General features: G+C 40.5%; 2 long non-coding RNA genes across 2 annotated transcripts in view; one reads left to right on the top strand and one right to left on the bottom strand.

Moving 5' to 3' along the window:
- Positions 1–20,028, bottom strand: part of LOC136835031 (uncharacterized) — a 155,459-nt gene extending 135,431 nt beyond the window's left edge. The window contains exon 1 of the long non-coding RNA XR_010851960.1: positions 19,878–20,028. This is a non-coding gene — a long non-coding RNA (uncharacterized lncRNA). The remainder of the gene's footprint in view (positions 1–19,877) is intronic.
- A 2,028-nt stretch (positions 20,029–22,056) lies between these two features.
- Positions 22,057–22,950, top strand: LOC136834543 (uncharacterized). The gene is made up of 3 exons (XR_010851847.1): positions 22,057–22,224; positions 22,464–22,571; positions 22,839–22,950. It is a non-coding gene; the product is annotated as an uncharacterized lncRNA (long non-coding RNA).
- The last annotated feature ends 3,372 nt before the right edge of the window (positions 22,951–26,322 follow it).

The following is a 26,322-nucleotide window of genomic DNA, read 5'->3' as shown; positions in this document are numbered from 1 at the left end:
TTTTCTAATTTCAATGCCGATATTTTCTTCTCTGTTTCTAAGGTCAGGAATCGTGACCAACTTCCACTTCCAAAGAGGGAGTTGAAGTGAGTCAAGGTTGGGTCAAGATATTTGCTTTTATTTTGGTTTGCTTTTTATTGGAACATAGGGCTCCAGTGTAATTACATTGGTATTTTTTTCTGACTTCCAGAGAGAGGTTGTCATAGGTGGTTCCAGCGGTTGTCAACTGTGCCATGTTGCTACCATCAAAGGGTCCAGGGGGTACTTAAATCTTTAAAACCACTAAGCATAAAGACTGAAGTAAAAAAATAAATAAATAAACATGAAAACCTTAAAAACATATCACCAGCCTTTATGGAGTCTATTCCTCCACCAATGGCACAAGTGAGAACCGACTCCCAAATGTCCGCATCCCTACCCTACCCCATACGGGATGGCACAACATGATTAGAGTGGCCCAAGTGTAAGCCAAGCCCGCTTGCTAAGACTGAGAGTATTATAAGAGTACAACCATTCCCACCCTAATCATGTTATGGGTAAACTGGGTAGAATGCCTTGAGTCCCATCCCTAGAACCAGACCCACCTGGAATCCATGGTCCAGCCCTAAAGAATAGTCCCACCTTTGAGCTATCTATCTGATAACTCTCAGGTCCGAACATTATCAGAGAGTTGATGGTTCTACCACAGTTCTCACTATTTAGCTTCGGATATAAACCCATTCCCAGCTATGATATCTTTTCCTATTTATCAGGTCCAATAAAGTGGAATATTTCATTAAAATTAATCCAAATAAATATATAATGGTATATGGAACTCTTTGACTCAAACCCGGGAACAAATTCCTGGGGTTCAAGAGCCCCCTCACCACATCAAGGTGGTTCCACTTCGAGGGGGGGGGGGCTTTGTTTACAAAAAGCTTACAACCAGCACAGGTTAACTCAGTATTCCTGTGGACAATAATTTACCAGATCAATCCCTACCTAACCCCATACTAACCTACAATCAATCCAAAGAACACTCTCTAATATGACAAATTTTTTTAATCAATTTGTATTTTTCATAGCTAACAAACCTGCAGTCTTAACCTATGGATAATTCTTCTAGTGTCAGCTGGAAACCAGTAAAAATAACAAACAAGGAATTGGTGGCGACGAGGTATGCTGATAGGCCTAGGTAGCAACCGTTAAGTTCCTTCGCAATTGTATTGAGAGAAATGACGCCTCAGTTTCTTCCATCCCAGGAAACTTGACTGAGGGGTGGCTAGAGGTGGGCCATGTAAGTTAAGACTACAGGCTTGTTAACTAGGAAAAATACAAATTGAATAAAAAAATTGTCATCTATTCATATGCAGAACAAACTGCGTCTTAACGTATGGATACTCACTTTTGGAGGGAGGAAAGACAGTGTGGAACCCACTGGAGGTTCAGCACACCTGGTAACTCTTCCTGGCTTATAGAAGCCTATGGAAGGGAACCAAAGCCTCTGACATATAAGTGATTATTTTTCAGTCAGACTTCTGGAAATCCATACAATGTGATAACACAATGTAGGAGGAAGTTAAAGAACTATAATCTGTAGATAACAAACCTTCGTGGCCACCAATAGTTTGTTATCAATCCTCTCTCCCCTTGCTAGAGAGAGGAGGGGCTCGCTTTTGCCAAAGTTTTATATTCGTGCAGGAATAAGCAAAACTTAAAAAAAAAAAGGCCACAGTCTCACCTGTATCAGACCCTATCCAGCACATGATGGAATGATTTCTTGGCCCACCGGGTAAAGAAGAAAAGAAAGGAAATTGAAAGAGACCAGCCATCCCATTCATTCTCACTTTCATACCATCATCTTAAGTAAGAATACAAACTGTCCTGCTAGGGGCACTGGATGAGTTAAACATGTTGAACAGCCACCACCGAACCCAATGAAAATGTGTTCAAGGACCTGTGGGCAACATCCCGCAGACACTGTAGAAGGTAGTGAAAGTTCTTTTTAAAAGCCAAAGAGGGGTCTAGCCCCCTAACATCATGTGCTCTTGCCTGCACTGTGTTAGGATTGGAGCATGAAGTTAAACCATAGGCTTGTCTAATAGTCTCATGCAGCCAAAAGGAGATAATATTCTTGGACCCTTGTTTCTTGTTCCGGTTAGTGCTAAGGAAAAGTCTTCAGCACCCTGGTCGGAGATAGTGAGTCCTTTTCAGGGAGCAGCTTAGTGCTCTGGCAGGGCAAAGGAGCAATCCGTCCGGATCATTATCAACACAGTCATTAAAAGATGGAATTGAGGAGGACTCAAATCTGTCATCCAGACAAGAGGGGTTTTGGGTCTTAGCCACGAATTCCAGGACAAATTTGAAGGCTACGCAACCAACCCCTTGTATGCTTGACACTATAGGATAGGACATGGAATTCATCAACTCGCTTCGAGGAGGCCAGAGCCAGCAGGAAAACCATCTTCAGAGTCAGGTGCCACGGGTGAGACTGCCCAGTACCAAAGTCAGGTCCCAACAGGGTGGTCTAAGCTCTTTTGGAGGACAAGACTGCTCAAAGCTCTTGAGAAGCATTGATATCTTCCACAAAGAAGAAAGATTGATATCCATCATTCGTAAAACTGCACTCAAGGCAGCTCTGTAGCCCTAGATGGAAGACATGGAAAGTTGTTTCTTTTTGTGGAGAAAAACGAGGAAATCTGCTACTTGCTGAACAGAATCTCCGATGACACTAGCCACAGTAACGGCCCACTTGCCTTGGTACACGGCTGAGGAAGGTCTGAGATAACCAGACATCTCCAATGCTGCTCTGAGAGAAAAGACTTTTCTTCAGAGGAGATTCTGGATAGTCTCCAGCCATGAAGAGATAGGGACTCTACTGAGTGATGGAATCTCTGGAAGTGGGGTTGACACAGAAGGTCGTGCCATGGAGGAATCTCTCTCACAGCTTCTGACTTCTGAGGGGCCATTACCCTGTTCAGAACTTGACAGATTAGGCAAATTGGAGGGAAGGCATAGACCTCCAGATTGTCCCAGGGGTGTTGCAGGGCGTCCTGTGCTACTGCAAATGGATCTGGAACCATGGAACAGAAGACCTCTAGTTTCCACTGAACTTCTTTGCTAACAGGTCTATTGAGGGTCTTCCCCTCAGATGAAAGAGCCTGTTTGCAATGTCCTGGTGCAGAGACCATTCTGTCCCTATAACCTGACTCCAACGACTCATATTGTCCGTCACTACGTTCCTCCTGCCCCAGGATATACCTGGCAAAGAGATCCACTGAATAATCTATCGCCCACTGATGAAGAAGCTCTGTCAGGGAGCGTAGTTGGCATGACACCAGCCTCTCATTAATCTCCTGTACACTTTTTTTTTTTTAAAAACATCTACAAATGAGTACAGTACATACAATTGTCTAAAGACAAACAAACCTCCAATACATAAGAGTTAAAAGATTCACTACAGGAATATTTACTCAATTTAGATTTCACATAAAAAAGAACTTAGTACAGGTTGACCATCACTAATCTGACATCAGTGGGACCTGCAGGATGCTGGATTAGTGATTTTGCCTGATTACAGAGTGGTTAGGTTAGAATACACTTAACCCAACAGTTAACCACCTCATCCTACCTTTAAAATACCCTATAAATCAGTATAAGTTGGTTAATAAGAAAAGAAACATTAAACAAAAATCAAGTGAAATTTAATGAAGCAAGGGCAAAATAAATGGTACAGGTAATTCTGTTGATTTACACAAGAAGGCTCAACTCTTCTGCTTCCAAAGTGAAGAGCTGGAATTTACAACTAAGTGCATTTACATGTCTCGAGGTGAAGGGCTATCAGGACTCCCATCTTCATCATCATGGTATTTTTTTTATGTATTTTATGCTATTCCCATCTATATTTTTACTGTATTTTCTCATTTTTTATTTTTATAACCCAAGAAATAACCCAAATCATGTGCGTAGGGTACGTACAAATGCACAAACTCATTCACTGGCGTTGGGGAACTTCCTACAGCTTGTTTTGGTACGTGCTGTCATGCTTATGATTTTTTTTATTTTATGCTATTCTCATCTATATTTTAACTGTTTTTCTTATTTTTCAAAATTCAGCAACCCAAAAGATAAACCCAAATGTGTGCATAGGCTACTTACAAACGCACCAACTCATTCACTGGCTTCGGGGAACTTGTACAGCTTGTTTTGGTTCATGGTGTTATGCATACGATTTTTTAAAATTTATATTTTCAACTATTCTCATCTATAACTTTACTGTGTTTTCTCATTTTTTTATTTTTACAACCCAAAAGATAATGCAATAGTGTGCATAGGGTACATACATATGCACACAATCAGCACCAATAAACAGTAGCAGCAGGTTGGTGCTGTGACCCTGGTAATTCTAAATTGTGCTAGCTGAAATTAGTCCAGATTAGTGATGGTGGACCTGTATATCATGTATAAATAACTCATACACTGCATACTGTTTTTCCAACATATAAACGAGATGCAGTAAAGGTCTTCGTTCTTTACGAACTGGTTATCTAACAATGTTTCAGTAAGGAAATTTGACTCATAAATCAACTTTTACTCTATTAAAAGTTCAACAACTTCCAGAACTATTTCCAAAACAATACTGTATTCTTTTTTTATATATGGCATATTATCCTCTCACAAAAAATTCAAAATAACTGTACAGTACAGTAATTGCTTTCTGCATCAATTTTTCAGTTTAAAGTGGGATAGTTCTTGCTTATATGCAAATTTAGTGTTTACAGTTATGCAGTATTAACAAGGTTAGGCGAGGAAGGGCATGGAGTTGCCCTTGCACACCGAGCTATCAAGATCATGGATGGGCTTTGATGAGACCGGAATTTGTTGATGACTTGCCTCACTAAACCAAATGGGGGAAAGGCACACAGGTCTTTGTTGGACCAATCCTGCAACATTGCACCGGTCGTCCATGCCAAGGGATCTGGAACTCGTGAGCAGAAGGGAGGAAGTCGGTGATTTCTGGATGGCGCAAACAAATCTATCATTGGTTTCCCCTAGAGCTTCCAGATATCCAGACAAACCAACGGGTCTAATGTCCATTCTGTGGAAGGATCTACTTGTGCAACCGAAGAAAAATGTCCCATGCCACTTCGCACAGGGAGAAACATTGGATTCATCAACAGACTGAATCGAGGGTGCGACTGCTTCCACAGATCAAGACAAACCAACGGGTCTAATGTCCATTCTTTAGAAGGATCTGTCTTTGATGACTCAATTCGTCCACGATAACATTGAGTCTTCCCAGAATAAAACGCGTTGTCACTTGAGTTTCATTCTGGTGCAACCGAAGAAAAATGTCCCTTGCCACTTCATACAGGGAGAAGGATTGGGTTCCTCCTTGTTTCTTGATGTGCACCAGTGCCGTTGTGTTGTCTGAATGCACTGCTACTGTCCTCCCCCGTATTTCTGAAGCGAAGCACTGTAGGCCCAGAAATATCGCCTGTAATTCCTTTACTTTGATGTGCCAGTTTTGCTGTTCCTGGGACCAGGTTCCTAACACTTCTTTTAATCCCAAAAGAGCTCCCCAACCTAGGTTTGCCACGTCTGAAAAGAACTCTAGGCTGGGGATCAGATGATGAAGAGATTTCCTTCCTAATATGATATTTTCATAATAAAATAAATTTTTGAACATATTTACCTGGTAGTTATATATATAGCTCAAGTCCCTTATGTCACGGCAGAATTTCAAAAACTCATGGCAATCGCCGATCGGTAGTCAGGTGAACCACCTGTGCGCCCTCTACCCAGGTACCTGGAACCATTCCAACTATTCCTCAGATCTTCCATGCCCCTAATCTCTACAGGGGAGGAGGGTGGGAATTTAATTATATATAACTACCAGGTAAGTATGTTCAAAAATTTATTTTATGAAAATATCATTTTTAAACATCTAACTTACCTGGTAGTTATATATATAGCTGATTGACACCTTTGGTGGAGGGTCAGAGATAGCTAACATCGTTGGAATTATAATATAATTAAAGTTGTAAAACAACTCTAGGTTCCTACCTGTTAAGGAAGCTGACTTCAATGTTTTCCCTCATTATGTCTGCATTCCTTAAGAGATCCAGCGATCCACCCAGGGGGCTGAAAATCTCTAGGGGCTGTCAACCGGTGTATAACCTCTATGTGACTAGACCTCCTCTTAACACCCTAGTTCCGGGCGCTACCAAGGAACTTTCATCCCAATGATTGCGGAAGACTGCATCCAGTCTTCACAAACAACCATAAAAATTCTCAATTCCAAGGTAAGAAAAAGGGTATTGGTTTATGGGATTGTAGGGGTATTCCCCTCTCCCACTACTTAAATTAGATGCTATAAACGGCCCCAGCGTATAGCAGTCTTCGTATAATGTTTGGACTTGTATTAGATAGTGAGAGGCAAATACTCACTTGCTTCTCCAGAAGGTCGTGTCCAAGATGCTCTGCAGGGACCTGTTCTGTTTAGGTGCTACAGAGGTTGCTACTGCCCTGACCTCGTACGTCTTTACTTTCAGAATCTTGTTGTCCATCTCGCTACATTCCATATGTGCTTCTTTTATCAACTGTCTGATAAAATAAGGCAGAGCATTCTTCGACATCTGTACAGAGAGCTTTTTGACTGAGTACCAAAGCTCTTCTGAATTTCTTCTTAAGTCCTTTGTCCTATCCAGGTAGTGCCTTAGAGCCCTTACCGGGAAAAGGACTCTCTCTCTCTCCTCCCCTGTGATGTCCGTTAGATTCGGAATCTTGAACGTTCTGGGCCAGGGTGGTGATGAGTATCCATTTTTTGCAAGGAATCCTAGTTGCAGCAAGCAGATTGCCTTGCTTTGTCTAAAGTCTATATTCTTGCTGAGAGCATGTATCTCACTAACTCTTTTCGCTGTGGTCAAACTGACCAAGAAAAGAGTTTTCATGGTGAGGTCCTTTAAAGATGTTCTCTGTAAGGGATCGAACCTACTCCCCATGAGGAACCTCAGGACCACGTCTAGGTTCCATGCTGGTGAGTTCTCTACTCTCTCTTTGGCAGTTTTGAAGAATCTGAGTAGGTCCTGGAGATCCTTATTGTTTTACAGGTCCAAGTTTCTATGTCTAAAAACTGCTGCCAGCATGCTCCTATACCCTTAATGGTAGAGGTAGAAAAATTAAACTTCCTCTTAATAGCAGGAAAATTTGGGTTACAGAGATACTGGAAGAGGACACATGGTTGTCTTTGCACCATCCTCTAAATACCTCCCACTTGGATTGGTATACCTTAATGGTGGATAACCTCATTGTTTTGCGATAGCGCCAGCTGCCTCCTTCAAAAACTTCTAGCTCTTGTGAGTTTTCCGATAGTCTGAAGGCAGTTACTAGTAGCGCTTGTAGGTTTTGGTGATATCTTTCCAAGTGGGGTTGTTTGAGTAGATCTACTCTCTGAGGTAGGCTCCTCGGGATGTCCACCATCCATTCCAGTATCTCTGTGAACCAATCTCTTGTCGGTCAGTAAGGGGCCACAAGGGCCATTCCGGTCCCCTCGTGTGACACAAATTTTTTCAGTACCCTGTGTATTATCTTGAAAGGGGAAAATGCATACATGTCCAAGTTGGACCAGTCCATCAGGAACGCGTCTATGTATGTCGTCTCGGAATCTGGTACGGGAGAGCAGTAAGTTTCCAGTCTCTTCATTTGCGCTGTGGCGAAGAGATCCATACACTGACGTCCCCAAAGTCGCCACATGCTTCTGCAGACGTCCTGATGTAGCGTCCATTCTGTTGAGAGGACTTGATTTTTCCTGCTCATAATGTCTGCCCTCACATTTTTCTCCCCTTGGATAAAGCGGGTTACTAGTTTGACATTCTTCTCCTTTGCCCAGAGAAGAAGTTCTCTTGCTGTCTCGTATAGAGACCTGGAGTGAGTGTCCCCTTGTTTGCTGATGTAGGCCAACGCTGTCGTGTTGTAGGCGTTGACCTGCACCTCTCTGTTCTCCACTGTGTGTTCGAACTCCCTGAGAGCTAGAAGGATTGCAGTTAGTTCCTTCTGGTTGATGTTTCACTTCTCCTGCTCTCTGGTCCAGGAGCCCAAGACTTGTTATTTCCCTAGTGTTGCTCCCCATACCGAGTCCGACGCGTCGGATAACAACACTAGGTCTGGGTCCCTCTAATGCAGAGAAAGGCCCTCCTGGAGCTTGACGGGGTCGTTCCACCACTCTAAATATGGCCTTATTGGTTCCGAAATGGGGATGCACTTGGTCTCCAGTTCTATTTCCTTGTCCCAGTTCTGATTTAGATGAAACTGTAACGGGCATAGATTCAATCTTCCAAAGGAGACAAACTGTTCTAGCGAGGAAAGGGTCCCCAGCAGACTCATCCATTCCCTCGCCGAGCATGTCTGTCTCTTTAGAAAGTCCTAAAATTTCTTAAGGCTTGTCCTGTTCTTGCAACAGAAGGAAAAGCCCGAAAATCCTGACTCTGAATCTTCATCCTAAGGTACAGAACCTCTTGGGATGAGATCAGCTGAGATTTCTCTCTGTTTATCAGTAGACCTAAATCCTCCTATACCTGAATCGTGGTCTGAAGATCCTCCAGGCAGCGTGTGCGGCAAGGAGCTCTGAGGAGCCAGTCGTCTAAGTACAAGGAGATTTGATGTTTCTCGTGTTTACATTGGCAATCATCCTTGTGAAAATCTGTGCTAGACGCTTGATGCCAGTGCATCTTGCGTCCTGAGCTACCTCCACGTCTTGGCTTCCAATATCTTGACGCCTGACGTCCTGACGTCCAATGCCTTGACGCTTGACGTCTTGGGGTCCAGTTCCTTGACGCTTGTCGTCATGGTGTTTCACTCCTAGATGCTTGACGCCAGTGCATCCAGCGTCTAGAGTTTCATTTTCACTATGTTCAGCATCTTGAACCTCTGGAAGTCTAGAAGCTTTAGTTGGACGTCTGTTATCCTTCTTCTCTCTGCCTGGTTGTCACGCTTGCACCAGAGAAGACAAAGTCTGTTGCATATTTTGCAGTAAAGCTATATGCGGGGCTTCCTGCTGCTGGGGACAGGCTGGGGAAGCCTCAACTATGGGAATTATTTCCTCCTCATCGTCAATAATGGATCGTGGAGAGGGTTCAGCAGACGAGTACCAATCCGAAGGAGGAAGAGGAGGATGTACGGAAGGCAGCACAGCGTCCACCACGCTCTTGCTGCCTGGTATCCTGACTGAACAGGACTGTCTACGTTTGCTCTTAGTAGGAGAGCTACCCTTGGAGCTGGAAGGGAAGAGCTCTGGGCTGCTCCAGTGGCTACAACCTGGAGCCTGTGAAGTCTTATCATGATGTCTCTCAATAGGGGGTAACTTGCTCTTGAGAGGTCTCGACTCCGGCGCCAGACGCCAGCCCCGTCTGCTTAGGCCGAAACAGAGAGGCCGAAACTGGAAAACCTTTCCCGTGGACGAACTTGAGAAAATTCTAGGAGTTCGGGTGCATGGGGATGTGAAAGCACGCATCCTGGAGGTCCAGTGAGGCCATCCAGTCGTGCTGTCTGACTGCTGCTAGAACCGATTTTGTCGTTTCCATAGCGAACTTTGTTTTCTGCACAAAAAGGTTGAGTGCACTCCGTCTAGCACCGGTCTCTAAACCCCGAGCATTTGGGGATCAGGAATAACCGATTGTAGAATCCTGGGATTTCGGATCTTGAACTCTCTGTCTGGTCTCCTTTTGCAACATCATAGACACTTGTTGCTGTAGAAGCCTTTGCCTTGGTTCTGTCGTTGCATTTGGCAGAAAGGTCGAATTGTCTTGCTTAGGGGGTCTCCTCAGGAAAGGGGGGCCTCTTCAGGCTGGACAGTCCGGCTCCCACACTTGCCAGAAGTCTGCAGGAGAAGAAAAGTCAGGTCCTGCTTCTTCCCTGTCTAGAGCCTCTTTCGTTGTCATTCATCTACCCGCCCTAGAGGAACCTCTATCGGAGGGCCGACCACGAAAGGGCTGAGACACCTGAAACACAGGAGCCTCAGCCTTACTGTTTTTAGCGATGAAAGTCGTTGGTAGGACTTTTCTTGCTGTTTTAGATATCAAATCTTACGTGGTTTTCTGGGCCAAAGATGAAAAGACCTCTTTACCAAATCTTGAGAGAAGAGGTGAGAGGAAAAAGGGTATAAATCAATTCTGATTTTTGATTGGACGTGACCCCATTAGCCAGGAAAGAGCAAAGATGGGCCCTTTTCTTCAGGATTCCCGCTGAGAAAAGTGCAGCTAATTCGTTGGAACCATCTCCGAGTCCTTTATCCATACACGACATCAGATATATGAGTTCTTCGGTGTCAGTCGTGTTGAATAATTCCATCTTCCTTCCTAAAGCTCCCAGGGTCCAGTCCAGAAAATTAAAGACCTCAAAGGCCCTAAAATTCCTTTGAGGGGGTGGTCCAACTCTGATGTTGACCAACAAAACTTCGTTTTCCCCATGGCCACTCGACGAGAAGAGTCTCTTATCATGACGAGAAGGTTCCTGGGAAGAGGCAGATATTTCGAGGCCGAACGATTCTCCAGTTTGATACCAAACGCTAGACCTTGAAGCTAGTTTGGCTGGAGGAAAAACAAAGGCTGTCTTTCATTGTTTCTTCTTCGAAAGTATCCATTCATTCATAAATGCTGCCTCTTGGATGGAGGGAAAACCATCTTGTAAAAGCCCTCTTAGAAAGTAAATTCTGAAGGCGGGGAATGAGGAGCAGTCAGGATAAAGTTCTCTGGAAAAATTTCCGAAAATAGCTTCATAAGTCTTTTCAAGTCTGATGAAAGTTGATGGCCTTTTATATTGTCTTCGTCAGAAATCTCTACAATAGGATCCACAGGAGAATGCGGGATATTATCATTCTCTTCTTCCGATTGTCCGAAGACGGAAGTAGCGACGTCTTTCAAAATATCATCTTGACGCCTGGCGCCCTGGCGTCCAGTCTCTTGACGCCTGGCGTGTTGGCATCCATTTTCTTGAAGCTTAATGTCTTGGCGTCCAGCTTCATGACGCTGACGTCCTGGCGTCCAGCTTCACTTGACGTCCTGGCGTCCAGCTTCTCGACGCCTGACGTCCTGGCGTCCAGCTTCTCGAAGCCTGATGTCCTGGCGTCCAGCTTCTCGACGCCCGACGTCCTGGTGTCCAGCTTCTCGACGCCTGACGCCCTGGTGTCCAGCTCGACGTCGCTGTCCCGCCAAACCTAGAGGTCACTTGAGTGGCCGCCCAGCTTCCTCAGGGTGACGCCCAGCGATCGTGGACCTGTATCTGTCTTTTCTGCAGGCTGCAAGACTTGTATCAGGGAAGAGAGTTTCTGTTGCATATCTTGAATTAAACTGATTTGTGCGGAGCTTCCTGCTGTTGAGGTTCGACCAGAGGAGGAGCCACAATATCAGCTACTAATTTATTTCTTTCGTTGTGATGTTGGAAAAGACGTTCCGGGGACGCTTCCGATCTCATTTCCCCGAAGCAGACGCCCGTGCGACAAAATACGTCTGCTTTTCACCGAGAGCTATAGTCAGAGCTAAGAGGAGGACGCTCTGGACTGCTCCAATGGATAAATCCTGGAAGGCGCCACTTCCGACGCCGCTCCACAGAAGAAAGTTTCCTCTTGATGGGTCTTTGACGTGACGCCAGCGTCTGGGAACCACGTCTTCCGACGAAAAAAAAAAAAAAAAAAAAAATAAATAAAATAAAAAAACTTTAACCTCGCCTTTCCTATGGCGAGGGTGAGCGTCCTGGGAAAGCGTCAACAGGTACGCTCGAGGGGACGACTGCTCGGTAGCTAAAGCCTCTTGCCTCCCTTCGTCTGTCGACTTTCCTTCTCACAGGGGTTGGTGAGCTTGGAAGAGGTCTAGGACTAGGAGCACAACAGGACCGAGCGGTCGCACCCTCCACTGCACTTGCACTAACAACACATTAACACTTGTATTTTTAGATCTCTTATTGTCGATCACATATTATCCCTGTCTTCTGAGAGGGATTTTACCTGTTGGCCAGGGTCTGAATGGCAGCCAACAAATCTTTAAGTGTTGGGTCCTTACCTGTTTCAGTAGGGGGTTCAGAGACTACCACTACTGGGGAGAAGGATCAATAGGATAGTTATCAAGGGAAAAGAATTAACTATTCCCTGGCTATCTCTAGAATATCAGAGAAGAGTGAGAAACAGTACTCTTTGGCTCTTCATAAAAGCGACGGTAATTTCCATTCCCGTTCTTCAGACATACTGAGTGGGGATCCAAGGAGACTTTAGCAAGCCGGGTCTTGCATCCCCACACACACATTCTCACACTGATGAAGAAGTCAGATATGTTATAAGAAAATCCAAAAGCAAATCAAAACAAGCAAAAGCCAAGCCAAAGTGTACTTCACCAAAATAAGTTGCAAAAAAACACAGGCTATGAGCGAAATTCCATCGATGTTACTGACACAGCGGCAGGAAGATCTGAGGAATAGTTGGAATGGTTCCAGGTACCTGGGTAGAGGGCGCACAGGTGGTTCACCTGACTACCGATCGGCGATTGCCGCGAGTTTTGAAATTCTGTCGTGACGTCAGGGACTTAAGCTATACATATAACTACCAGGTAAGTTAGATGTTTAAAAAAACAGAAAAAACCTGAGAATTGGTCATCATCCCTAAATAAAGAAATTCGACAAAGGCCAGGAAGGACTCATTTCGATTGATGAGAAGGCCCAATTCCTGAGCCAAGAGAGGAGTCGTGCGAATGTCCTCCGTACATTGTGCTTTCGAGAGGGAACGCAGTTGCTGGTTGTCTAGATATAGAGAGATCTTTATCCCCATCAAATGAAGGCCATTTTGCTAGTGGAGCCTACCCTGATGAACACTTGCAGAGCTGTTGAGAGGCCTGGTTGTAGAATCCCGGAGAATGAATGTCCTCTACTAGCTCTATAGTCTATAGCTTCTCTGAACAAGGGACTTCGCCTCTAGCAAGAGAGCAGCAAATCTCTCTGAGCCTGGAGAGTAACTTGTCAATTTGACAGGCTTGCAGATTAGAGGAGGAACGTTCAAAGAGGAGATAGTGCAGCCCTCCTTCAGGACAGACACTATCCAAGATTCCACTCCCTTTTGCTTCCACCGTTCCCAAAGTGAAGGAGCCGCGCTCCTATCTGAATACGGAGGACTATGTTTTCATTTCTTGGAGTAAAACTTTAAAGAGGACTTCTTGATGGAACGCCGTGGGAAACAGATAAAAGTTCTTGTCCTAATCTAGGATCTAGAACGGGAGCTCCAAAAGGGAGTAGGCTGCAGCGGAGACGAAGATCTGGGAGGAAGAGCCGAAGAATCTTTGATGCGTCTCGTAGATTGAGTGAGCAGGTCCTGAGTGTTCTTTTCCTGCAGGTCAGAGGCGATGTTCAGTACTGTAGCCTGTGGAAAAAATACGTCTTGTACAAGGGGAGAATAGGAGGGCCGTTTTACTGAGACGGAGTGACGTGAAGTAAAAGAGCACCAAAGCTCCCTCTTTTTAAGAATACCCATGGCGTACAGACTAGCTAACTCCTGCGTACTATCGCGAACGCCTCTGTCAATACAGGAAAGCACTCCCAAGAGATTCGACGAGATCTCTTGAGGTAACAAAAAGCACTTGCTAAGTTTGCGCGCCAGAGCGCCCACCGCCCCGTCAAGGAAGCTCATCTCTTTGAACACCTTAAAAATATTTTTAAGAAGGTGTGCAAGTTCTGAGGCTGAGAACATAATTTTCTACTTCCTCCAGTGCCTTCTTAGTTGAAGAGGGAATAGCTGGCAAGAAGCAGCTTGGATAAGTTGCTAGCAGGAACTTCAACAGCGCTAAGTACGCCGATGAAGGCGCATCTAGATCGGGAACAACCTCTTCCTCTGAAGAGACAGGAGAAAGCGATAAGTCCGCTGTCGTCTGAGCTGTAGAAGGAGCCTTCAGAAGCAAACTGAGAATATTATCCAGTTTGCTCCGAGTCGGGTAAAATGGAGGAGGAACAATGTCCGAGACAGCACTACTAAGAAGCGGTGGAGGAGCGGGCGCCAACGGGCGCTTGGGGGGCGCTGTGGAGATGGGAGCCAGTAGCGAAACTTGTTGAGGAACGGGCGCCAATGGGCGCTCGGGGGCCCCTATGGAGACGGGAGCCCGTAGCGAAACTTGTCGAAGAATGGGCGCCAATGGGTGCTCGGGGGTGCTGTGTTGACAGGAGCTGGTAGTGAAACTTGTCAAAGAACAGGCGCTCGAGGGGTGCTGTGGAGACGGGAGTCAGTAGCGAAACTTGTTGATGAATGGGCGCCAGTGGGCACTCAATCGCAAATGGGAGTTTGGGCACTTCGATCTTATTTGCTGGTGTATATAGCTGATTGTAGAATTGGAGGTGCTGGGTGTGCAACTCCTGATGCAGTTGCTCCTTTTATTTGACGATGAACGTCTCTGCGCTACAAGGAACTTAGGCGTCAAGTCACAACCATCGTCAGAAGAAGCAGAAGAGAATTGTTCCGGGGTATCCCAGTGACTACACAATGGGCGCGCTGAATCCTTGCCCTTCTTACAAGGAACAGGGAAAGAAATCTCAAACTCTACTGCATGCCGCTTTAGCAGGCGTGACTTGTCCGCACAGCGCTGTACGTGCCTGGGACTAAAATCTTCGGAGCTGGAGGACATACAGTGAGCACTCACTTGAAGGCCTTTGGTTGCAGTCTGGGATTCATCAGCAGACTGAACTGAGGGGGCGACTGCTCGGGGGCAGACCCCACCGACCTCCCTTAGGCTGCCAGTTTGCCTCCTCCCAGGTGCTGGGGAGTATGACAGGGACCTTTGGCCTAGGAGAATCGGTGGGACGAATAGCCACCTCCTCCACTACCACTGCACTTGCACTGGGCACCATGGGGCACTCTGACTCGCTTTTATCCATAAGCACTTTCACCGATGACGCTAATTTGGCGATCAATTGCACAATCAATTCAAAGCGAGTGTCGATTTTCAACTCCAGACTGGCGATGGTGTTGGGGGTCAGAAACGTGAGAGCCAGGTAAAGGAGATGGTTACAAAAATGGAGGAGATGGAATGGGATTGGAAGAAATTACAGGTGTGATTACATCCAACTTACTGGATAAATTCTGACTAGATAAAAGCGTTACTAGATACCTTAGCAATAGCTTTCATCTTCCTATCTCTCGCTAGTTTCTGAGATGTGCATCTAAAGTCGTCCACTTCTTAATATTCCAGTCATTACACTCCTCACAACGTAAATCTATTTAACATGTTTGTCCCCTACATGGAACACAAACAGTGTGTGATCATAAGATTCTCAGTTAGTCTAATACCTAATGTTTGCACTACTAGTGTCAGACATCCTAGAAAGTCTAATACAAGTCCAAAAAACGGGCAAAGAGTCATCAATCAATAGTCAAAATTCGCCTAACACTATCTTAATTATGCCGAAAGGCTGCGAAATTAAATACTTCACCAATTGAAGATAAGTCAAACAACCAGCAAAGTATAAATTCCAAAATTCGAGCTGCTGCCAACTGTACAGTCCTTCAACCACAGCCAGCAGAAACAAATTGAAGCTCTTTGCTATGTTGTACCTTCTCTTACACCCGAAAGTGGGTGGGGCATGTCGCCATAACCATAACAAACCAGCGGACCTGCAATTTCAAAATTTTGAGCTGCCGGTTAAAAGAAACTAATAGCTATGTAATTACTGGGTAAGTTACTTATATAAAAATAAAATTTAGGCCAAAGGCCTAGCACTGGGAAAAACCTCACAGTTGCACTATGAAATAATTGTTAGAAGCTGGCAAAAACCATGAAAGATTATATGAACAGAGGTACACTTAACAAAATGGAAGGGACTGCAGCTAGAGCCCAACAAAGGGAAGCTGCAAAGAACCTTCAGTATGCCCTATGGGGGTTTTTTCTTATGTAATATCCATATGATTTTTTTTGCAAACTATTTGGGGGTTAATGATATTGTAAATTGAAGTTACTGCTCTTTCACTACCATTCTTGAGATTGCAAATGATAATGTGCATACATAATACTGTGCATCCTTTGAATTACTTTTTGCTAAGCCATTAACTGTCCACAAAAAAAAAAGAGTAACACAATGTTCCCCTGTGATATGCCTCTTTTTGACATCTAACACTTGATGATGATGTTTCAATTCATTTAGAAAGAGAGAAAGAGAGAAGACACAGTATTTAAAACATGCTGAATTGCATTAATTTCTTTACATTAAAACTTCCTAATTGTCAGAAAACATGACATGATGAGAAATTAGCCTCTTATTCCAATTTTCATGTCTTATATCATTTTAGCACCAAGTAGAAACAGTTTAGTAGAAATAAAAAAAAAAGGTAATGCTCAAATAGTTTTACGACTTTTCAAAGTTACTATCAAAACTGAGCTTATCATTGCAAAACAATTCCTATTAAAGAGGAAACTATATGCTTTAATTCAATCTGTAATGAACAACTTTATGGGGAAGAATTCCTTAAGATGCAACTTTATGGGAAAGGATTCCTTAAGATACAACTTTACAACTTTACGGGGAAGGATTCCTAAGATATAAGTTTATATGGCAGGAACCACCAGTAGTTGATGGAAATACCTTCCGAAGTGAAACTGCAAACTCAGTTCTTACTAACACCTCATTATTATGGTATTTCTGGATCGGTATTTCTTTTTATCTTGCCAATGTAAAACATTTATCCTCTAATCTACTACTGTATCATATCAATGGACACAGGTAATCGATACTGCATCAGTTACACATTAAATGGCATGTATCTCCACATGGTAACACATTTAGCAATATGTAGTATGTCAACATATTTTGTGTTGCCACCTGTGTAACTTTTTCAGAATAACAAATATCTGACTACAACAAATTCTGATAAATGATTCTGTTGCTAAGAATGGCAAATTTACAGGGGTACATCCTAACCTAAACTAGCTGAGGTCACCTGAGCGAGATTTCACAAACCTGGGCCCCCTTACCTGACATACGAAAAATCATCACATATGGCTACAAAATTAAAAGTTATAATTACAGTATATGATATCAACATTTTGGTAATACTTCATTTTTGAAGGAAGTGGAATTTGGGATAAGTTTTCAAACTGAAGTAAAAAAAGTCACATATGAGTCGCTTTGTAAATTACTACTATTTTCCCTTCTAAATATACAGCAGCTTCATCTATCGAAGCAATAACACACTTCCCACTTACATACTAGGACTAGTTACGTCTGAAGATGTCTGTTGTTTGGATGGACAAAATCTACTATACTATAGTACAGTATACACTATCAAGAAAAAATGCCTCTGAGACATAACTGTGGAAGTTTTAATGTTTCAGGTGACTGATGTAAATCTTAGCAGAAATTCTTTATTAACTTGTTGCTGTACCCTTATATCTATCAATTTCAGAGTGGAACTTTGGCAAGTACTGCACTGGTAAGAAGTAATGTTACATGATTAAATTATGATGAAATGCGGAGTTATCCTTGTTTTTACACAGCCATATATTTCATGCAGCCTAGGTCCAGTTACGTGTGGGCTTTGATCTCCAGCCAGATAGGGACATGGCACACTAGGTTAGGTTAGGATGCATTCCCATATTTTACTCCCTGACTTATGGCACCCAAGGTAAGTTTAGCTGGGGGCTACCTGGTAAAGTAAGGGCCCTGTTCTCTAAGATTACTTTACTCTATGACTTATGGTGTCAAACTACTTATATTGAAGTCCCTGGTCAGGTAAAAATCCAGTGCCCTGAGTTAGGTTTGGTTAGGAAAGGTTAAATTCTGAACTTTACCTGTAGTTCACTCAAATCTGTTCTCCCCACCTAAACTCGTTTCTCACTGGGTAAAGAAGTAATTCCTATAAATATTTAAGTAACAACTTAACTTGAATGGTGTTTGCATGTAGACCACTAGCTACCATACAGTTTTGCCTTTTGCAGACCATGTCCATGGCTTGTGGAAGCTTGAAGTGAGGCTGGATTTTATAGCCTAAGGTTGAGGAGGTCAAGATTAGGATGAATCTCTCTCCGCTTTTAATTGATGCTAATTGGCCCTATAGTCATGAACCATTTATTTTTCCAGGTACTCTTTTCCTATTTGTATAATTTTCTCATAACTGTTTTACCCCCTACCTTAAATACTGTTTTACCCCCTACCTTAAATACCCAATTTCCTAATAGGATACCCCATAATTGTTAGGAAATATGCGGGATAGGAAAATATTAGTTTGTTTTCTGAGGTATGGGACTCACATGATAGTCTGGAAAAAGATTATTTTACCAGTTGCCAATAAACGCTAAGAAATTCTAACCTACATTTTTGAAAAGAGCTCTTCATTCTTGTTATTTTGAACCCCATAAACACTATGAGCAAATGATAAATAAAAAATAAAAAATAAAAATTTAATCAAATAACAACTTATAAGACAATACCAGGCCCACCCCGTCCATAACTAATACGGCAAAATTGTAACCAGTAAACACCCCCTAGGTTGCGTTAGGTTGGTATTTTTAGGTTCTTTTGGTGCCCTATCATTTCCTCGCCATTTTTGCATAAAAAAACCAAAAATGGTTTTTCATTCAAATATGGCTGGCTGGAGTCTTGCTGGCAACTTACAAAATTTTACCAGGAAAAATATGGTTCATGAAGTTGGCACTAAATTCCAGTATCACACTGCTAACCAACAATTGTATAAATGATTATTAAAAGAAGTGACAACAACTGATATGAAAGCCTACCGGTCTAAGCCTATATAAGAGACACGGGCAGTAACAAGGAACAATCAAGGAAGAAGTAATGAGGCTCAGAAAATACTGACTCGAAACAATTTACCTGCAGAAGTCGGTTATTTTTTATCAATCACTTGACACTTTGAGAGTAGGAATGTTTATCGTCAAATACGAATTTCAAAGTTATATTTAAGTACTAGCTCCGCGTCAGGGTACCTTGGAAAAATTTACTTTATCATAGTATTTTGGTTGCTTATGCATGAATTTAACCGTTATTTTTTGTCGCTCGACCATAATTAACCTGCAATTAACCTCAGACCTGATTATATTTCTACTACTGTGCATGCGCAGTGTTGTAGGGGAACTTTTGGTAAAAAATGGCATTTCCTTCACCGGCAGTCCGGCTACGTACCACGGCCTACTGTGTTAGGTTAGGTCTGAATACGTTAGGTTAATATGGTTCCTTTTACAATAGATTTCCTTGGAAAATCCCTTCTTGAACATAATTATGACTCCCTAATGTCTCTCGTATTCGCGGAACCGTTCCACAGTGTCCGTGCGAAGCTAACACTTAGAAATACCATATTCTAAAACTTCAAAAATACAATTATAACAAGAAGTGAAATCAGTGACTAAAATGAAAACAGTAAATTGATACACTAGCCTACCCGAACATTCAACTTGACGTTTTCCTGTTGATACATTTCAAGTGCCACTGATACATTTCAAGTGCCACTGAAGAAAGACACTCAACATTTCGGAGAGTTTGCATTAGGATAATTGTAAATGGTATTATTTTACAATTGCTTTCAACATAAAACAAGGTTTTCCGTTGTATTATGATGTGATTTGCATGATTTTGAGGTTTATGTCCATCGCAAATGAATACTTATCCTTCCCCAGCAAATGATATACTGTATACAAAATTTTGTATATATCATTTGCCGGGGAAGGATAATATGTTCATTTGCGATATGAAAAAAACCTCAAAATCATTCAAATCACATCATTTAGGGTATGTTACCATGTTAATAAATAAAATAATATTAACAATCAAGAATGATAATCAAATATTGATGCAAATGTACGTTTGTATTTTCAGTATCCCTGACAAGGGTTTAAGCTTTCCTAATATTACGAAAGAAATGTAGTACTTACCTCTTTCTTGGACATGATGACATTGTTTCTTCATCCTTAGTTTCTCACTGTTTTCAAGTTCAGGCTACCATTTTTAAACTTCGAACACCACTGTCTGCCTGTGTCCTCGAAACTTGTTCCAGCTTTTGTTTTCCTTGACTTATAACCACCTACAGTACTCTTGAAACTTGGGCAGTAGATGGTTGATAGATAATCTTTATAAAATGGATTCTTGCAGTTTTAGTATCACGGGACGGTACAGTATTCGGTTCCTTGTGAACAACTGCTTGTTAACAAAAAAATTGTTTTTCAATACCCAGAGTGAGGTTGTCCAACAATATATTATTAAACCATTTTTTCATGTCTTGGTCAGCGAAAATAGTTAAGAAAATAACCCAGTTATTTTTTTTTAATTAGCTCGTTTATTATCAGACTTCAGTGTTGCCACTTTGTGGGAATTTCCCACAAATCTGTGGGAAAAATGACCTTTTGTGGGACCCTTTGTGGGAGGACCATTTTCAGATAATTTTGCAGGAATTTTTTGTGGGAATTTAGCTTATTTGTGGGGAATCTTTGTGGGAGCTTCAGATTGATATATATATATATATATATATATATATATATATATATATATATATATATATATATATATATATATATTATATATATTATATATATATACATATATATATATATATATATATATATATATATATATATATATATATATATATATATATATATATACTCATAATAAAAGGAATAGGCTATATTGATCAAGATATGACTGATTATTTTAAAATCAGTGATTAAGTAAAAAAAAAAAAAGTATCATCAATAACCGGATGTTTAAGGAGAGATGCATAATCTGAACTCTTTGTACTAAGGAAATAAGGCTTATATTAGAATTCAGTTTGTATAGATTGCCCTCGTACATCAAGCAATACCAACCGTACCAACGCACAGGTTCGGAACTTGAACTGTTACGTTTGTTTATTCAAGATAAGTGTTGGCTGATCGGTAACTTCGGTTGATTTTGATTTTGTCAGATGCCTGGTTGGTGACAGTGCGTTCTTAACATCAGTGAATTTTGGTGCTGTGATAGACATTAAGCCTGTTCAATTTTAGTTTGTAATAATATGTCGTCTATTCGTGATTGGCTGAAGACTGGAGGAAGTTAGTACAAAATTACTGAATTATTTTGTGTTCTCATAAATAGAAAACATTAATGATCTTGACATTCAGAATATAGGCTACAGGCTGACATAGCCTAGAAGGCCTACCTATAGGTAATATATAGGCTACTGCAATAGTTTCATGGATTGTAGGGATCAAGTTTGATATAGGCTAGGCCAATCCATTGATTTCATAGACAAGGCTATAGCCTACTACATTCCCTAGGCTGGGGGCACATCATTGTAAGTTTTCTTGAGAATTGCTGTAAGTTATGGCTTAACGTTAGAGCTATACTGTAGTTCATAGGCCTACTAACCAAGTTGTTGCTAGATGTTACGTGCTAGCCTAATTCTAAATCAGTAGGCCTAGGCTTAATATCTTTTGCCATTTGTTTAGAAAATTTGACATTGTCAGAATTTTAGTTTAGCCCTAACTTAGTATTAATTTGGGTTGCAATGTTAATCTGTATCATAGGGCCAAAAAAAAATCTTTTTAGCTGTGCTCTAGCAAACTCAGTGCTCAGGAACTACTTTGAAATAAGATAATTTTATGCATACTGTACTTGAACTGAACAGGGTGGAGCCAAAGTCCGGAAATTTCTCTTAATTTTTTTTTTTTTTTTTTTTTGAGATAGTCCTGCAATAAAGAATCCCATTGAATTAGCCTTAGACCTAAGCCTTCAGCTGAGAAATAACTTAGTTCCTTATCGACAGTCTATTAAATTTAATTGTAGAAAGGTACAATTCTGTTTTAGACGGCTTTGCCATGCTTACTTTACCGTTGTTTTGATGTTATGTCATCAATCAGCTGATCGGGTAAGGCAGTGGTAAAAAGTCGATTTAGTCATATAACGTCTTGCTAAGCTGTTTTCTTAAACAGTAAGACGGTCTTGCCTTGTTAATGACAAAAAATGCAACTGTGTGGAAATCCATGCCCTTCAACTTCCATTGATTATTTTTTTCTGTGCAATTGCCTAAGTGGCCTAGCCATACAAATTTTTTCTCTCTCTCTCTCTCTTCGGTCATATTAGCCCAAACATGTTTTATTTTAGGGAAAGGTGATACACGTGCAAATGTTAAGAGAACAAGGCAAAGTGATTCAGAACAGTCAGAAATAGATGACCCTCTTCCTGTGGTAACAGCTGATCCCAAACCGGGTCCGGGTTTAAGCCATGACAGTTCTATAGATAAAGGTAGGCTACTTGCTAATGAACGTATGAATGTAGTAGTATTATTATAATCTAAAGAAGAATATTATATGGTCTGTTTTGTTTCAATTTTGGAAGATGGCCGTTTCTAATAGTAATAAAATGTTCGATCATCATTGTTAGAGTGTATATATATATATATATATATATATATATATATATATATATATATATATATATATATATATATATATATATATATTGTTTTTTTTACTTTTACTTAGGCAAAGACAAGACTGATGAAAATGTTTCCTATCCTGTCCATGAGGCTATTAATGATCCTAAACCCAGTGGTTCTGGTGTTATTCCTAAGAATCCATCTGCAAGCAAAGGTTAATAATATTTTTTTCTTTTTTTCCCAAAAGTAAGATTTGTTGTCATATAATTGAAGGAAGATAACTCTGTTGAATTCATTAGGCTACATGTATTAAGTTGTCAATATAGGCTATGCCTAGGCTATATTTTTTGAGAAATATATCTTTAGTAGACCGTTACAGTATAGCTTGATATATTATGAGTCGTTAAACTCTTTGTCACTCTTTAAAGTCTTTGTATATTGAGATGTCTTTGTATATTGAGATTTTTCAATCAACATATAGGTAAAAGTGTGAAAAAGAAGATTCTTCAAGTTAAAACCCCTAAACCAGTAGATTTAGATGATGCTAGGCCTGATCCTTCTGCAAGTAAAGGTGCTAGATCTGTAGATACAGGTGAGGTTTATTTTATAATTAAAGTCCTGTCTTTTATATTTTGATGAAAAGGATAATAATGAGTAAATATTATGAAATTCATAACTACTGTTTCCGTTCTATATGGTTAGTCATATGTGCTACATTATATATATACTGTAAAGATATGTCATGTGATATGTAGCATAGACTCATACACTGATTATACCTGTCACAGAAATCAGGGATGAGACTGTTAGTAAGAAAAAGACCCGGTGTGGCCAAAAATACCGGCATTCATAGGAAAGTGATTCAAGATTCAAAGGTATGAATGTAGCCTACTATTACATTATGTACGGTATTTCATTTCATTTTTAAATAGACCCTAAAGATAGAGTAATTTTTTGGTCTGAAAAATTAACAGCAAGTAGGGAGCAATATTATGGTACAGTAGCCTACTGGTGATATAGTTACTAACTCAATATTTTTTAACATAGTGCTAAGTAAATTGATAATAGAGAGTAGCTTTTAGAAAATTATTTGCAATATTTTTGGGGAGATTTTCTTATGTACAGTATCAATTTACATAAAATGCAGACATGATCCACTGGTAATTATTAGATACTAAAGTAGTACTGTTTTCATTGACAGGATGGTTGCAACCATTTCCTGGGGACAAATCTAAGGCTAGGTGCAACCTCTGTAGGACTATTTTACAAGCTCACCTGAAATCTATATCTGGTCATGCTTCAGGAAAAAACATAGGGATATTGCAAAGTCATCAGGGACTAAAAGTTCAGGAATCCATCAAAAAGCGTCCAACCAATTCTGAATGATCCAACAAAAACAGCTGAGTTGAAGCTGGCAGTTTTATAACAGAACATTCGTCTAATTTGGCTGTTGATCATTTAGGTGAATTAATACCGCAACTAGATGATACAGCCATTAACCTTAAGAAAATTAGACTACACCGTTCTAAATGTTCTCGTTTACAAAAACAAGTAATTGCTCCAAGTTTTTGTAAAGCAACTGAGAGCAGAAATTGGAAATAAACATTTCAGTTTGACTGCTGATGAAAGTACCAATGAGGCTAAAATTTCTTGTTTGGCATTATATAAGCGTTCGATTTTTTAGTTCTAGTAAAGGATGCATAGTTGATACTTTTTACCGCCTTGTTTCCCTTAAGGATACTACTGCAGATAGTGTTTACAGGGCTGTTAAAGATTGCTTGCAGGAGGATGATTTAGATGTAAATAAACTAGTAGGGATTGGTACGGATGGCGCAAGTGCCATGATTGGACGAACACACTCTCTCACAACTTTGCTGCAAAAAGATAACCCCAATATAACTCTTGTTAAATGTGTTTGTCATTCTCTTCACTTAGCAGCAAGCAAGGCTTGTGAAAAGCTGCCTACAATTCTTGATTTCGTTGTCAGAGAAAGTCACACATGGTTTTCAAATAGTCCAAAGAGAATGCGCATTTATGCAGAGTTATATAAGGTTATGGAAGACTGTGTACCTAAGAAAGTTCCAGGTTTAGCCAGTACTCGGTGGTTGTCCCGTTTGGAGGCGATCAATGTTATTCTTGATCAATGGGATGCACTTAATCTTCACTTTGAGCTCTCTGCAAAAAGTGAACGGTGTTATACAGCTAATGAACTGAGTAAAGCCTACAAAGATCCTCAAAATAAGCTATACTTACTGTTTGTTCGTAAAACACTGAGGGAAGTTATTAGAGTTAACAAGCTTTTTCAGGGACAAAACGTAGACATTACAAAACTCATGGAAGATCTTATAGACATGTATCGCAATTTAATGCAAATAGTTGTTGAACCTAGTTTTTTATCAAAGTGCTCAAAAGAAAATATTCCCAAACTTGAGTTCCAAAGTTACCTGATTCCCCTTAAGTACATCAATTTTGGATATGAATTCAATAATTATGCTGGAGAGTGCTCGTTGAATGAGAGTCAGGTATCTTATGTAAAAGAGCGTTGCAAGGAATTTGTGTTGGAACTTTTGAATCAAGTTCAACTGAGATTACCCAGTAATGTTGATACCCTTTTTATGTTGAAGAAACTGCATCCAGCAGTTGCCACGTCACAAGTAAAAGGTAATATTGTATCACTTGCATGTAAATACAAGAATACATTTAGAGATATAGATAGTTTGGAAAATGAATGGAATATTATTCATTTAGAACAGTGGTCCAGTTCCTGTCTAAAAGACTGTGTCAGCCTTTGGGCGGAGGTTAGTGAGAAAAGAGATTCTGCGGAGAGCAGAAATACCCCAATGTTTCTTCTTTAGCTTTATCTCTACTTTCATTACCTTTTCTAATGCATCGGTAGAGAGAATATTCTCACAGATGAATGTAGTCCATTCAAAATTAAGAAATCGCTTCCATGTGCAGTCAGTAGAAGCTATTTTGAAAATTAGAAATGGTTTATCACGACAAAATATTTCATGTGTAAATTTCACACCATCTAGAGATATGCTAGCAAATTTCAATGCTAAGGGTGAAGTTAATGTTGCAGCAGAAGAAGAAGAAGAGGTTGACGAAATTATAGCTATTGAAATAGAGTAAGAGGAGGAGGGAAGAAAAGATCATGAAAATATGTCTGATCACTTCAATAAGTTTGAAATGCTACTGTATTTCTAGACTCTATGTTCTCATATTTATTTGAAGGCCTGTGTCAGTAATTATTTTAATTTTATATTTTCAAGGATATGTCTGATCACTTCATTAAGATTGAAATAATATTTCTAAATTCTATGTTCTCACACTTATTTGAAGGCCTGTGTCAGTAATTGTTTTAATTTTATATTTTCAAGAATATGTCTGATCACTTCATTAAGATTGAAATAATATTTCTAAATTCTATGTTCTCACACTTATTTGAAGGCCTGTGTCAGTAATTATTTTAATTTTATTTTATATTTTCAAGTATATGAATGATCACTTCATTAAGATTGAAATAATATTTCTAAATTCTGTGTTCTCTCACTTATTTGAAGGCCTGTGTCAGTAAATATTTTAATTTTATATTTTCAAGTATATGTCTGATCACTTCATTAAGATTGAAATATTTCTAAATTCTATGTTGTCACACTTATTTGAAGGCCTTTGTCAGTAATTATTTCATATTTTCAAGTTGAATATATAGTTTTTATGATCAATAAGATTTTTCAGTTGAAGAACCTACATATAATATATTCACAATAAAGTTGATTTTTGTGGGAGAAATCTGTGGGAGTTGAGAATTTTTGTGGGTAATTTTGTGGGAGAAAGTTGTCCATTCTGTGGGAGTTTGCTAAAACCAAAGTGGCAACACTGTTATCAGTACCACGAAACAATCCAAAAATGTCATTAATGCGCCTAGAAATCATCGACACAGCAAAATACTTTACTACAGGCCA

The sequence above is a fragment of the Macrobrachium rosenbergii genome, chromosome 54 (genome assembly GCF_040412425.1).
Source record: "Macrobrachium rosenbergii isolate ZJJX-2024 chromosome 54, ASM4041242v1, whole genome shotgun sequence".
Taxonomy (NCBI): Eukaryota; Metazoa; Arthropoda; class Malacostraca; order Decapoda; family Palaemonidae; genus Macrobrachium; species Macrobrachium rosenbergii.
The sequence above is the reverse complement of the archived record's forward strand: the minus strand, read 5'-3'. Positions and strand labels throughout refer to the sequence as shown.